At 35.4% G+C, this 15,784-nt stretch overlaps 1 pseudogene; it reads left to right on the top strand.

Moving 5' to 3' along the window:
• Positions 1 to 15,367: 15,367 nt before the first annotated feature.
• Positions 15,368 to 15,747, top strand: LOC134382674 (small ribosomal subunit protein eS12-like; annotated as a pseudogene).
• Positions 15,748 to 15,784: the final 37 nt, after the last annotated feature.

The raw sequence follows: 15,784 nt of genomic DNA, 5'->3' as shown, positions 1-15,784 counted from the left end.
CTCAGAATTTTTCATCGTATGGAACAAATAGAAAATTACTAAGGGTATGACCTAAAGGTATCAGTGCATAAGCAACCATTTAAGCAAAAATACAAATCTAACCAATAAAAGAAAAGCTAAAAACAAAAACAAAAAGCAGAGAGTAAATAGAATGGAGGAAGATAATTTCTATACAATACTTAAATATACATATGAGGGTACTTCAAAAAGTTTGTGGAAAGATTTGTATTATCTTTTAATTCTATTTTCCACAAACTTTTTTTTTTACAAGTACCCTTGTATTAATACAACATAAAACAATTTGGCAAAAGTGACATATATAGAGCATGGACATGAGTTTATTTTATATTATTAGGGTATGCTTAACACTAATCAAGTTTGAAATGATTGAAATTTCCTAATGAATTGGTTTTAAAAGATGTGAATACAGTACCTTATCGTATTGAGTAAAAGAGGGGTCCCAAACTCAAATGCCTACAGGGGAAAGGCACTGAAAGAAGCTGGCTTCCCCAAGAATGGATGCATCAAATTGCATATAGGGGTGTGGGTGTGTGCATTTGCACACATATATGCTTGTGGATAGAACTCAAACCCCATCTTAAAGGGAAGAGTTACTACTCCACTCTAGCCAATTGGTACTGAAGAATGAATGTAGGCCTCATGTTTCCAGGTTTTCCACTTTTTTGAGGGAATCTCAAATTAATAATTAAAAAATTGTGGAGCCTGGCCAGTTAGCTCACTTGGTAGAGTGTGGTAATGATAACACCAGCGTCAAGAGTTCAGATCCCCTTACCATCAGCCACAAAAAGAAAAAAAGTGGAGACAACACAATATTTCTGCTGAACCACCACCGGTGTGGCTGCCTAAAAAGAAAAAGCCCCGGCCGACCCCGTGGTGCACTCAGGAGAGTGCGGCGCTGGGAGCGCGGCGACGCTCTCGCTGCGGGTTCGGATCCTATATAGGTATGGCCGGTGCACTCACTGGCTGAGTGCCGGTCATGAAAAAGACAAAAGAAAAAACCCACTTATTTATGTGTTTATTTATTAATTACTCCATGATACTATTTGAAATTTTAACAATGAGCACATGATTTATAATAAGACATTTAAAAAAGATAATCACTTGATTTTATTTTGCAGCTTTATTCATGTTTCACATGTAGTTGAGCCATAATTCCTCCCTCCAAATATACATGACTTGAAGCCTTCTTTAAAAATGTCTACATTGGTTATTTTGTTATCCCAACACATCCCTCTGTCCTATCTTTTTCTCAATTTTTAAAAAATGTTTTAAAGATTTTAGTCAAATTACTATTTCTGAATGATTTGAGTGTAAAACTACTTTTGGAAATTTGTTAGAGTCAAACAAGCGTCTTTTACAGCCGGTATAATTATGGAGCAAGCTGCTTACCAACTTGTGTACCACTAATCCAAATATAAAAAGCACATCATCTGGTGCAAAGTATACTTTAACTATGGCATTGTGTATGATTTAGCCCAGCTGCATGATAAAAACTGCTCTATGATTTATCTTGGTCTCCATCTTGGAATATGAACAAATAAATACACAGTAGTCCCCCATATTTGTGGCTTTGCTCTCTGTGGTTTCAGTAACTCATGGTTAACTGTGGTCCGAAAATAGGTGAGTACAGTACAATAAGATACTTGAGAGAGAGAGAGAGACCACATTGACATAACTTTTATTACAGTATATGGTTATACTTGTTCTATTTTATTATTAGTTACTATTGTTAATCTCTTACCATGCCTAATTTATAAATAATTAAACTTCATCATAGATCTATTTATATAGGAAAAAACATAGTATATACAGGATTTAGTAGTATGTGGTTTCAGACATCCACTGGGGGTCTTGGAATCTATGCACCCTGGATAAGGGGAAACTACTGTATTTGTAAATTAAAAATGTTAATGTCCTTTGATTTTTTAATAAGACGTAGTAAATTTCTAGGATTATAAAAAGAAATTACCATGGGAATTTTTACACATAAAAAAGATAATAGTATAATAAACCAATGTACCCATCACTTAACTCCAACAATTATTAATAAATGGCTAACATTTTACCTACACCTCCAACCACTTCCCGTTCCCCAATTATTCTAAGCAAATCCCATTTATCATGTCATTTCAATTAATATCTTAGTATTTTGTATAAAACAGTAGTACAATAGTCACACCTAAAAATAATTTTTAATATCATAAATAACCAGCTAGTGTTCACATTTTTCTGATTGTCTTAAGATTTCTTTAATAGTATGTTTGAATCAGAATTTAAATATGAGGGTACTTCAAAAAATTCATGGAAATACTTGTATTATCTTTTAATTCTCTTTTTCCATGAACTTTGTGAGGCACCCTCATAAGGTCCATGCATTGCAATAGGCGATTATGTCTCTTAATTCTCTTTTAATGTATGATTTTAATCTATTGATCTATTGATCCATTTCTTTCCCCTCCCCCCTTGCATTCCTTTTTTTAAATTTTAGAAATTGGATTATCCTATAGTGTTTCTCATAGCCTGGATTTTGGTAATTGTCTTTTTGTGATGTCATTTAACACATTCCTTGGTCCTTTTATTCCCTGGAAATTGGCTCAGCACAGTCCAGTAGAACTTCCTACCATGACAAAGATGTTTAGACACTGTTCAGTACAGTAGCCACTAACTTCATGTGGACATTGAATATTGATCAGCCGAGGAACTGAATTTTTAATTTTGTTTAATTGTAATTCATTTATTTACATTTAAATCGCTACATACATCTGGTGGCTACAGGACTGGAAAACACAGATCTAGAATCTTGATCACATTCAGGGTAGAGTTTTTCGTTTATTGTTTTTTTTGACAAAATCACATCATAGGCAATACCGTATACCTTTCAGAGGGGACATACTGTCTCTCTCTGCCTCTCAACATTGGTGACCATTTCCTTAATCCATTAATTCATTACAACTTGCAAACTTTTATTATTATTATAATTATTGAAAATGCAAACAAAAGTAGACAGAATCATATAATGAACTCCATGGATCCCTCAGTTAATTTATGGCCAATGTCACTTCAGTTATTCCCCTATGCACTTCCCTTCCTTCAGTATTATTGTAAACCGAACTCCAGATGTATAATTTTATCCATAAATATTTCAGTATCTCTAAAAACTAAGGACTCTTTTTATAAATAAATATAATTGTCAGTATCACACCTAAAAGAAAGTTAACAACAGGTTCTTAATATCATCAAATATACAGTCAGTATTATTATTATGAACTCTAGATTTAATATAAAGTATTTCAATCCATCGAAGTTATTATCCTGACTGGTGCTCAAACGGCCCCATCTTTGGGCAATTGGGTCTTTTCCCTAACAGGTGGTTTGACAATATGTTCATCTTTACATTTCTACCCCTAGACCCTGAACTGGTCATTTTTCCAGAGAGTCTTGGTTTCTTTTCATTACATCTTATCAGGGGATATATATCAACATGATATCAATGGTGATGTTAATTTTGATCATTTGATTCAGATGGTATTTACCAAGTTTCCTTACTCTAAAGTTACTATTTTTTTTTTTCCAAACAGCTCACACACAGAGGTGGGGAATGGGAATTAAGCTTCACCTCCAGGAGGGGGAAGAGTATCTACATATTTCATATGAAAATCTTCTCTGGGGAAGATTTATCCCTTCTTCCCCAATTATTTATTTATTCAATCATTTACTTATATCGCCATGGATTCATGAATATTTATTTTATACTTTGGGGTATAATCTATTAACATGTTATTTATTTCATTGCTCAAATTGTTCCTGCTTTGGTCATTGGGAGTTTTTTACAATTAACTCCTGTGTCCCTTTCACATATCTCCACTTTTTTTTTCTCTTCTTTTTAGCACTTCCTTACTTTTTGGCATTACAAGATGTTCTAGGTTCATCTTGTATTTTTGCCTGCACCAGCCGTAGAATTAGTGATTTTTCCAAAAAACTTATAATAGGCTTTTAGCATATGGAATTATATGAGAGGAACTGTTATATGTTCAAATTCATGCAATAAATCTTAACAGCATTCTAATGTATTATATTCTAACAATTCTGTACAGATATATTAGTGCCCTTTTCCATCTAAAAAGTTCATTATTCTGATCACATGAAGAAATTAGAAGTATCAAAAGTGACTTTAGTTCTGGCCCACTGAGATATCTCTATCTATAAAAATCAATAGATGTTGTACCTCCGCTTCAGGGCATATAGTGCCATCTCTTGCCCACACTATAAAATCTGAATAACACAGAATGACTACTGGTGTTGGCTATATGTCCAGGATGAATTAACTGAGTCTTACTGGGACAAATATTAAAGTTATTTCTAGTTATGAGTCAATGTTCTCAGTAATCACCAAAGACTGAATCATACCTACAGATCTATAAATGTTCCCTTGATAGCAGAATAACACCATAAAATCATCTCTAAAATAGGGTTGTTTCTTTGTAAGATGGCATTGCACCTTGAAAGTTGTTAGGCTTGTTAAAGCTTTTTTTGTTAAAGCTTTTCATATCTAAAAGGTTATATTTGGATCAATTAAATTAAAAACTAGCCTGCATAATAACCATCAATGACTAAAGCACAAATATGCCAGTCAAATAACTGAAGTCTAAAATTAACTTATGACTAAAATGGACTTCATTATAGCTAAAATTAATGTTAAAAACTAGGAAATTGCATATCTTTCCAGAAAAAAATGCTGGAGTTAAATCAAGAGCATGTATTAGCCTAGGTCATTACTAAAATACTCGTTAAAAGGTCACATAGAGCTCTTAAGCATTAAGCAATTGCCCTATCTCATTTACTCTTATATCTGCAGCCAAAGTCATTGATTTTATAAATGCTAATTTCACTCTACCGATGCTTTCCAGTTTCTAACTTCTGGAATTTCCTTTTAATAAATGGGCTCATTTTGTCAAAATAAAAAACATTACAATTTGCTAGGGATGAATAATCAGCCAATTTCCTCCTCAAATGTATGACTATTAGCCTCAGCAGGGCCTTTAATGCTGCTTGTCTGTCCAGCACATACTCACTAACCACCTTTCTCATTCTCCTAAGCAGCAGTTCAACACCTTAACCACTCTCTACAGCTCTCAATCCAACCTCACCCCACCTTTTGAAAATACTCAGAACATTGTTCATGTTTCACTAACTGTGTACAAAAGAACATCAGACTTGGGCCGGCACATGGCTCACTCGGGAGAGTGCGGTGTTGAGAATACCAAGGCCCCGGGTTCGGATCCCATACAGGGATGGCCGGTTAGCTCGCTGGCTGAGCGTGGTGCTGACAACACCAAGTCAAGGGTTAAGATCCCCTTACCGGTCATCTTTAAAAAAAAAAAAAAAAAAGAACATCAGACCTCACTTTCTGTTATCAGACAATGTTCTAAATAGCAAGCAACAGAAACAAGTTCTGGCCAATTTAAGCAGAAAAAGAATTTATAAGTAGTTATTGGATAGCTCACAAGTTATCGAAGAGAAATATGGAGAGTCAGACTTGAAAGTTACAGGACCAGCAACAATGCCCAATATACTCTGCAGGCCTGGTCCCAGGAAGACACCATTGCTGGCACTGTTGCTCTTGCTAGTTTCAGACCCTACAGCTTGTTTGCGAAACACCATTAACTATTAACTGTGATCATGGATTACAGCTGCTAGAGCTGTTGTCACTATAGCCCAGTGACAGTAAACTGGACATAACTGCTGTTGCATTAGCCCTGGGAGAATGCAGTCCACAGAGCCCGCTGTCTTTGCATGTAATGATCACAATACTTTTTTGGGGGGTGGGGTGTGTTAGAGATTCCACTAGACTATAAAGTTCTAAACTACAGATATTTTGTTAGTGTAGTAATGCTATTATTTTAGATATTTGCTTATCAGTTTTATTCATACCTCTTGATTGTCCTTGCAATCCCTTTTGTTTCATCTTCCCTTCCTACTTCTTCACCCAATTTTTTAAAAAGGCTAACTATAGACCATGGGAGAGAAGGAGGAGCCCAGAAAAAGAAAACAGAGCAGCTACTCGGAAGTCACGATCCCGGACTCTCAAATAGAAAAAGTAAAGAAGGCAAAAATTCCTGAAGACCAGCAGAACCAGACAGTTAAGAAATACAGTCTGGCCAAGCAGAGATGGAATTTATAAGTAGTTATCGGATAGCTCACAAGTTCTCAAAGAGAAATACAGAGAGTCAGACTTGAGTGTTATAGAACCAGCAACAATGCCCAAAATGATGAAGCTCTGAAATTGCTGTGGATAGAGGTTTGGAAGAAAACATGGTGCAGAACCAGAATTGACCTGAGAGCCACAACACAAATTAGAAGACTTTGTGTTTGTAAGGCAACTGAGAGTTGGGAGTTTGTAAGCACAATGTAACTGATGTGAACTGTCTAATAGAGGACAGCTGAATGAGGCCACAGCTCACAGTAGACAGATCAACCCAGGAGTTATCCTTTAAAAGGTTAATATTTTTGTACCTTTTTTAAAATCTGAAATATGAATGATTTATGTTTTGAGATCAAAACCAATACCTTATTTATGATGAAAGACTTGAACAAAATATTTTCCCTCAGAGTTAAATTCTATTTTACACTTTTAAGTTGAACCAAGCGTGACTGGTTTTGAAGTCTTCTAAACCCCCATAATATTCAAGAAAAACAAGAAAATAGAAAATGACTGTTGATAATGTTTCTACAGCAAAACAATTCTCATTCTAGTTCAGACTTTTCTGAGTAAATGGAATATTAGCATGACAGTTCTAAAAGGGATTCAAGTAACTGTGTCAAAATATTCAACTGCATATGATGAAATAGAGAAAGATCAAGAGGTACTAAAAATGTTTTCTTTAAATCAAAATCAAATATTTTGTGAATATATAGTTACCTTTAGCAACAAAAAGATTCATGTCCCTTATCTCCCTGAATCTCCCTTCAAAACAATATACAAACAAAAGAAGGCATTACAAAAATTATGTTTATGGGCTCTCTGATATGAGGCCCTGAGAAGGACACAATCTGACTTCCGTGATATTTCTGCCAAAAATGTAAAACTGAAACTAATCTTGAGAAAATATCAGGCAAACCTACACTGAGAAGCATTCTGCAAAATAACTGACCCGAATTCACGAAAATGTCAGTATCATAAAAGACAAAGAAAGACTGAGGAGCTATTCCAAATTAAACTAGGCTAAAGACACCAACATATCATTTTGGATTTCCATTTGCAATAAATGGCACATTATTGGGACATTGGCAAAAATTACATAAGAACTGGAGATTAGATGATAATACCAGTGTTAATTTTCTGATTTTGATATTGATACTGTGGTTATGTAAGAGGCTTTCCTTCTTTTTAGAAAATACACTGTGCAGTATTTAGGGGTGAAGAGTGAAGGAGCGAATAGTGTAAAACAATCCTTTATACTAGTCCTATGACTTTCTATGAGTCTGAAATTATGTCAAAATAACTGTTGAAATAATAAAACAAAAGGAAGGTGTTGAAATAGGGAAAAAGAGCTTCTTAAAAGTATCGATTGAGAGAAGATCACTTGAAGGTAAAAGAATCTTAAGTTATGTCCTTAAAATTTGGCCACCTAGTAGGAAGTCCAAAATAACTTGAGATAGCAGCTGGAAATTTTTACATAAAAATACAATCGCAACACAATAATGACACCAGCAACACAGTTTATTTCTTATGGCCCCTTTAAAAAAAGATAAATAATATGATTTCATTTTAATTTATCATGAGTAATTAATTTTTATTCATTTCATGTAGCATATGGTTTATTTTAAATAATATTTTGTTACATTAATTATATCTGTAAATTATTTATTTTATAGGATATTTCTAATGTCCATTTTTTGTAAATGTATTTTTATTTGATGTTTTAAATATGATTATATGTTTTTATATTTCAAATATGTTAGATATTTTGTTCCACTGTATTTTTATTTGGATTTTGAACCCTTTTTGCTAAAAATGTATTTGTTCAATTTTGGTATTTATCAAAATAATATGAAAATTGTGAAATTGTCATTTTCTTCTGGTAGTGTAATCACTATTGATGTCACTAGCTTGTGATTTGAAGTCTTGGGCTGATGCATCTGACTGACAGAGATTAGGCACACGCTGGTGGCCTTGCTGTAAGGGAAGCTGGGATGTTAAGTATCTGGGAGGTAGTACGAGTGTCACTTTTTAAAATTGTAAGAACACTTAACCTGATATCTACCGTTTTAGGTGTACAGTACAGTGTTAACTATAGGCATAATGTTGTACAGAAGATCTCTAGAACTTAATCATCTTGCATAACTGGAATGTTATACCCACTGAATAGCAAAACTCCCCATTTTTCCTCCCTCCAGGTTCTGATAACCACCATTCTACTTTCTGCTTCTACATGTTTGGTGTTTCAGATATTTCATATAAATGGAATCATACAGTATTTGTCCTTCTATGACTAATTTCTGTCACTTATTTGTTACTTATTATGTGACTTCTTTCACTTGGCTGTAATGTCCTCAAGGTTTATCCATGCTGTTGCATATGACAGAATTTCTTTCTTTTTTAAGGCTGAATAATATTTGGTTTTATGTATATACCACATTGCCTTTATCCATTCGTTCATAAATGGACATTTAGATTGTTTCCACATCTTAGCTATTGTGAATAATGCTGCAATAAACATGGGAGTGCAAATATCTCTTCAAGATTCTTATTTAAATTATTTTAGATAAATACCCAGAAGTGGGATTGTTGAATCATAAGGTATTTCTATTTTTAACTTTCTGAGGAACATTCACACTGTTTTCCATAGCAGCTGCATCAACAGTGCACAAGGGTTCCAATTTTTCCTCATCCTCATGAATACTTATTATCTTTTTTTTTTTTTTTTTGGTATTAGCCATCCTAGAAGGTGAGAGGTGGTATCTCCTTGTGGTTCTGATCTGCATTTCCCTGATGATTAGTGACGTTGAGGATTTTATTTTCTTATGCCTTGCTTTGGAATGAATGTTCCCCCAAAATGCATTGAAGCTTTATCCCCACTGTAACAGTGTTAAGAGGGTAGAAAATCAGACTACGGCAGTGTTGAAAGGTGGGGCCTCTAAGAGGTGACTGTATCATGAGGACTGTGCCCTCATGAATGTATTGATCCATTCATGGATTGATGGGTTAATCGTTTAGTGGGGTTGTCACAGGAGTGGCACTCATGGCTTTACAAGGAGAGCAAGTGAGCATATTAAAGAGCTCTTGCCATTCTTGCCATGTGATACCCTCCATTTCTGTAGAGAGCCACCACCAAGAAGAAGGCCCTCACCTGGACCTTGGACTTCCCCGGAACTTGAATTTCCCAGCCTCCAAAATCGTAAGAAAGAAATTTCATTTTCTTTATAAATTACCTAGTTTCAGGTATGCTGTTATAAGCAACAGCATGAGAAAATGGACTAATACATACCTGTTGGTCATTTGTATGTCTTCTTTGGAGAACTGTGTATTCAAGTCCTTTGCCCATTTTTCAGTTAGGTTAATTGTGGGGTTTTTTGTTATTGAGTTGAAGGAGTTCTTTATATATTTTGGATATTAACCCCTTATCTGACATGTGGTGTGCAAATATTTTCTCCCAATGCAACAATGTTGAGAGGTGGGACCTCTAAGTGGTGGTTAGATCATGAGGGCTTTGCCTTCATGAATGGATTACTCACAAGAGGGGGTTAGTTATTGCAGAAGTGGGTTCCTGATAAAGGATGTGTTTGGCCCCCTTCTCTCTCTCTCATGCATGCTCTCTTGCCCTTTTCACCTTCTGCCATGGGATGATGCAGCAAAAAATACTCAGAAGATGCAGGCCCCTCAACCACAGACTTGCAGCCTCTAGAACTGTAAGAAATAAATCTCTGTTCTTTATGAATTACCCAGTCTCAGATATTCTGTTATAGCAGCCCAAAATAGACTAAGACTACTTCATATGTTAAATGTGAATTAATAAACAAAATCTTCCTCTGGGCTTAAATAATTTCTATGCTTTTAGGAAATTCAATATATAAGTAGGGTAAAACTAAAATGTTCTTAAATATTCCACCACTACACATAAGTTGAGCAAACTGTCACCTAAGTAAATTATTCAATTACATATCCTACATTGGAGTTAGAAGGCTGTCCCTCTATTAGGACAAATTATCTTATAAAATTACATTAAACATTAAATATATACATATTCCTTTTAACACAAAGTTATCAGTACTATGGTTTTGATTTTCTTAACTATTTCTACACTTACAACAAAATCTTCTGGAGTGAAAAGTTGTTTATCTACATGGGGCAAATATTTACTCAGTTGACTGTGATTACCAACTCAATATGGAAAACAATTTCTGTCTCAAATAATTACAGAGATTTTTGGCCTGGAGACTGCCTGAGTTGTCAACAACTCTACTGAATTCAAAGAACCCTATTTTATAACTGCTATTTTATAGTTGCTGGGTCATGGGCTTTGAGATTTAAAAGAGGGTTGATCTGGCAGGTCATGGATTTCCAACTCATGGATTCAAATAATGGACACATTAATTTCTCCATATGCTCACAGAAGTCCCTAGCACCTACTAAGGTTTATCATGTGATTTGATTTTATATTTCTTTGGATGTTAAGAAATATAAATACCTTTCTGTAAACATAGCTTAGTAGACAAGAAATCAGTTTCTGAAGTCAGACTGGGTAAGCATCTGACTCTGTCTACAGACACATTACTTAGCATTTTTGCACCTTAGTTTTCACATCTATAAAAAGCAGGATGACAATAGTACTTACCTTGTAGGGTTATTGTAAGGATAAAATGAATGAATACGTGTAAAGTGCTTAAATAGTGCCTGGCACACAGTGAATACTATAAGTGTTTGAAGGTAGGAACAAGCTCACCAGATGATCTGTACTCACCCTGTAGTTTGAAAGACACTTCCACAAAATCTTAGATTGTCTAGGGCATGATCATTTTCATTCATCTCAGTATCCTTGTCTCTTGGTATATGTTTGATACAGAGTAGGTACCAAGCATATGATTGATGAATGATTAGATATATACTGTAAAGCAAGTCCCCCCCACATGGGTGGTATTTTAAGCTAGAAATGAAAAATATCCCCTTCTCCATCCCCCAAACTAAGCTACTTCTATAGCGTGTGAAGTGTTTACCTTTACTGGAAGGAGAAAGTAAACAGGGTCTGCTTCATTGAATTCCTCATTTGCTGGGACATTTCTTTGGAAACTCCTACGGGCCAGGATGTTAATTTCTGTCTAAATTCCTCAAACCTGTTGAAGAATTGCCTGCATCATCATGACATAGAATCTGAAATCTCTCTGCATCCTGCAGTTATTTTCTTGATAATAACAGTTCCTTAATGACACATTAAATAATATTCCTTTGCCCTTTCCTGTGGCACAGAAATATGAAACACGGGCTGGCCCCGTGGCTCGCTCGGGAGAGTGCAGTGTTGGTAGCGTCGAGGCCGCGGGTTCGGATCCTATGTAGGGATGGCCAGTGCGCTCACCTGCTGAGCGTGGTGCGGATGACACCATGCCGAGGGTTGCAATCCCCTTGCCGGTCAAAAAAAGAAAAGAAATGTGAAACATAATAATACCATGTAGGTGATTTTCTCTAACAAATGTTCTCCACATGCTGAAATGGTAACTTGCCAAAGATAAATAGCTCCTTTCTCCTAGAGCACTTATAATTCAGAAGCATGTAAATCAAGATCAAGTTAATCAAGATATGCAATCCATTATACTCAATATTTCTGTGTGCTATGAAATGGTGGTTAAATCAACAGTTGCAGTCTCTCCCTTATCAAATATAGGCCCTAGTAAAATCAACACACTCACATGAGAATAACACATGAAATGGTAAAATTTCATTTCACTGATGGTACACATAACACGTATCTTATTCAAACATGGAAACTTTTAATTTAAAATTCTGGAATTCTTTATACATATAGTAGAGTATATAGACTAAATTAATACTAACATCATTCATTTTTTAGAATTAATGAAATATTAATGTTAGTGAAATAGCACATAACCAGGTTGGTTATTTTCTAGAGAATATACAAGAAGCTATAAAGTAAGGTCCCTCCAGAAATTTTTGATAAGTTTAATTGTTCCTGTGTAGAAAAGAGTTAATATAGCAGTCCTGGCTTCTGATTCTTTTTTGTTTTTTGGGTTTTTTTGTTTTTATTTATTTATTTATTTATTTATTTATTTATTTATTTATTTATTTATTTATTTATATTTTTTGCTTCTGACTGCTTACAAGGTTGGCCCTTGGCTAGATTCTGGGAACTTAGATTCCTAAAGGCTTCCAAACTTTAATTGATATGAGTGGCTCACTGTGCTTAAACTGTTTGTAAAGCAATATAATTTATGCAAACACTTGCTTTCCTTCTGAGTGTCTGAACTTTGGGTACATGCCAGGCAGAGGGTGCCTATGTGATCAGCCCCCAATAAAAACCCTAGGTATTGAGACTTTAACAAATGTAGTTGGCACATTTCACACTTTTTGTCACCACTTGTTGCATGGAGAATTAAACATGTCCTATGTGACTACACTGGGAAAGGACTCTTGGAAGTTTGCATCTGATTTCCCCTGGACTTTGTCCCATGTGTTTTGTCCCTTTGCTGGTTAGGCTTTGTATCCTATGCTTTGGTATCCTTTGTATCCTTTGTATAATAAAATCATTCTCATGGCTACGAGTCTGTCTATATGCTGAGTCCTGTAGATTTCCTAGTGAATTACCAAAACTGAGGGTAATCTTGAGGACGCATACAATCCTCTAATTTAGCTTATTGTTGTTGCTGTTATTATTGGTCACTGGCCAGTATGGGGATACAAACCCCTGACCTTGGTGTTATAACACTGCTTTCTTACCAACTAAGCTAACTGGCCATCCCATCCAACCACCCCTTTCCCTGCCATCTGCTTTTAAAAGAATCACTTAATCTGAGGATTAATAGTTTGCACTCCAATATAAGAAATGCTATATAAATGCATTACTAATGATAATTTAGGGATTTCCTAAGCATTGTAATTCAAGAAATTTATAACAACTGATTATAACTGTAACTTGTTATGATTTTGGTTACAACAAACTCTTAACTGTTGTCAGGATGTTGTTCACAATGGCATCTGACCCCTTATAGTACCTTCTGTATTAGGCAGGACCCATGGGCAAAATTCAGATCTACTTATTTGGATAAATTAGGCTTATCTTGAACTATGTTTGCTTTTACCTGACAGTGACTCTAATGAGCAGTCGAGGTATTTTATTTTTAATTTTTGAAAACTCACAATCGGATTTGTAACCCACCTTAAACTGTTGTATGGGATGGTACAATATACATACATTTCTCTGCACCAAATTCACCTTGGATTTACTATCTTCCTACTGATATTTTTAACATGTCCTAATTTCTTCAGTGTTGTTCTAACTCTGCTTATTGTATGTATGATTTCCAGACACTTCAAAACTTTTCAGGTGAGCCATGTAGGAAGACAGGGAGGAAGAAGAGGAGGAGTATTGAACCTGTAACACATCTGAGGAAAGAATATGTGAGAAAAAGGACAAGCAGTTAATTTTGGAAAATAAGAACCAAAGACTGAGAATTAGTTAATATATAACTAAGCACTACAAGGGGGAGAGATTAGACTGATCAAATGTACTTAGGCTTGCTGGGCAGATAATCTTTATGGCGAAGTTGGCTGCACTGGGTTTGCATAATTCTGCTTTCTCTGATTTCCTGGTCACTGAGCATCCTTCAGATTTGCATTCCTCAAGAAATGCTAATATGTTTTTAGTGTGTACTACATTTTACATATGGTATTTGATTTTCACAGCTCTAGAAGTTGTCATCCCTGATTTCCAGCTGAGGAAACAGCTAGCCATTTCTGCCAGCTTCCTTCTGGCCTCCAAATATCAATGACAATCCTCTTCCAACACATAGAAAACACCACATCTTTACCAAAGTGTAGGATCTCCATTTGATGCAAAGTTGGCTCCATCATATCCAAATATAGATATAGATCCATGTAGTGCAGCAACCTATGAATCAAAAGTCAACGTATCTGCCCACCCGTTATACCGCCAATGTATACTACTGATGGTGCAGAGACACAAGTAAAGCTAACACAAGGAAGACTCTTACTTGGAAAGAGACAAATGGAAAACTCAGTAGTCACTGGTACACAGCAAAGATGAAATTTTGCAAAGCAGGAATTGTGAAGACCTCTTGCCCGAGGTAACATAGCTATCTCAATTTGTTTTGTCTTCAAAATGGATAAACTTTCACTCTTCCACACTGTGTAAAGGAAGTTGATAGGCTGAGCAGCTGATTTTTATTGTTATGTGTTATTAAATGTTTGACTTTCCAAAATAATTACGAGCCCTGTGAAAACTGACTTATTCACCACCATATCCCAAGTGATTAGCTAACTGTAAGGCACATAGGAGATGTTCAATAAATATTTGTTGAATGAAGACATGACATCATTATTACAGTCCTCCTGGCTATTATATTTTTCAGAGTAAATTAATAAATAGGAATTTTGAGTTCTATATCAGTCTTCACCGAATTTGGTCAGGAGGCAAGATCTCTAGACTGACTGAGTTTCTTGACTTGCAAAACTAAGCTCTAGATATTGGATTAGTAGACCCACTGAGTTCTCCTAAATACAATAATACCTATATCATCCATAGTAAAATTCTATATATCATAGGTTTTGTTGCTTGTTTGTTTGCTTGTTTAACTTTAGAAGCACAGAATTGGATACTGGGTTAATCATTTAATCATGGTGCTTGGTTTGTGGCACACTTTCATCTTTGGTCTGAAGATCATTGGTGTAAGCCCTTTTTTATTTTATTTTATGAATTAATTTAATGATATAATAAACACCATGAACCTATCACCCAACCTGATGATTTGAACATTACCAGTCATTTACATCTACTATGAACTCCTCTTCTATCTTGCCCCTACCCTTGCAGCCTGGATATAATCACTATCCTCAATTTTGCTTTTCATTCCTTTATTTATTTTATTTTTATATAAGCTTTCACATAAACAAATATATATTCAAAATTGTTACAAATATTCATTCATGGTATTGTGTGTACTTTTAGTTTATTAGTTTTCTCCACAGTAAAAATATATCACTATTTATTTATTAATTCTCCTGTATGCTCTTTCCCTGCCGCTGCTGAGTCGCATGGAGGCAGAATCTCGGGTGCGTTCAAGATTTGGTGTAACCCACCATCATGGATGAGGAGGCACTGCTGCTGGAGGTGTAATGGACGTTAATACCGCTTTACAAGAGGTGTTGAAGACCACCCTCATCCACGATGGCCTAGCACGTGGAATTCACGAAGCTGCTAAAGGCTTAGACAAGCGCCAAGCCCATCTCTGCATGCTTGCATCCAACTGTGATGAGCCTAGGTATGTCAAGTTGGTGGAGGCCCTTTGTGCTGAACACCAGATCAACCTAATTAGGTTGATGACAACAATAAATTAGAGGAATGGGTAGGCCTCTGTAAAATTGACAGAGAGGGAAAACCCTGTAAAGTGGTTGGTTGCAGTTATATAGTGGTTAAGGACTATGGCAAAGAATATCAGGCCAAGGATGTCATCGAAGAGTACTTCAAGTGCAAGAAGTGAACACATAAAAAGTTGAGCTTAAAAAAAAAATTCTTCT

Source organism: Cynocephalus volans, chromosome 7 (genome assembly GCF_027409185.1).
Source record: "Cynocephalus volans isolate mCynVol1 chromosome 7, mCynVol1.pri, whole genome shotgun sequence".
Classification (NCBI taxonomy): Eukaryota; Metazoa; Chordata; class Mammalia; order Dermoptera; family Cynocephalidae; genus Cynocephalus; species Cynocephalus volans.
The sequence above is the reverse complement of the archived record's forward strand: the minus strand, read 5'-3'. Positions and strand labels throughout refer to the sequence as shown.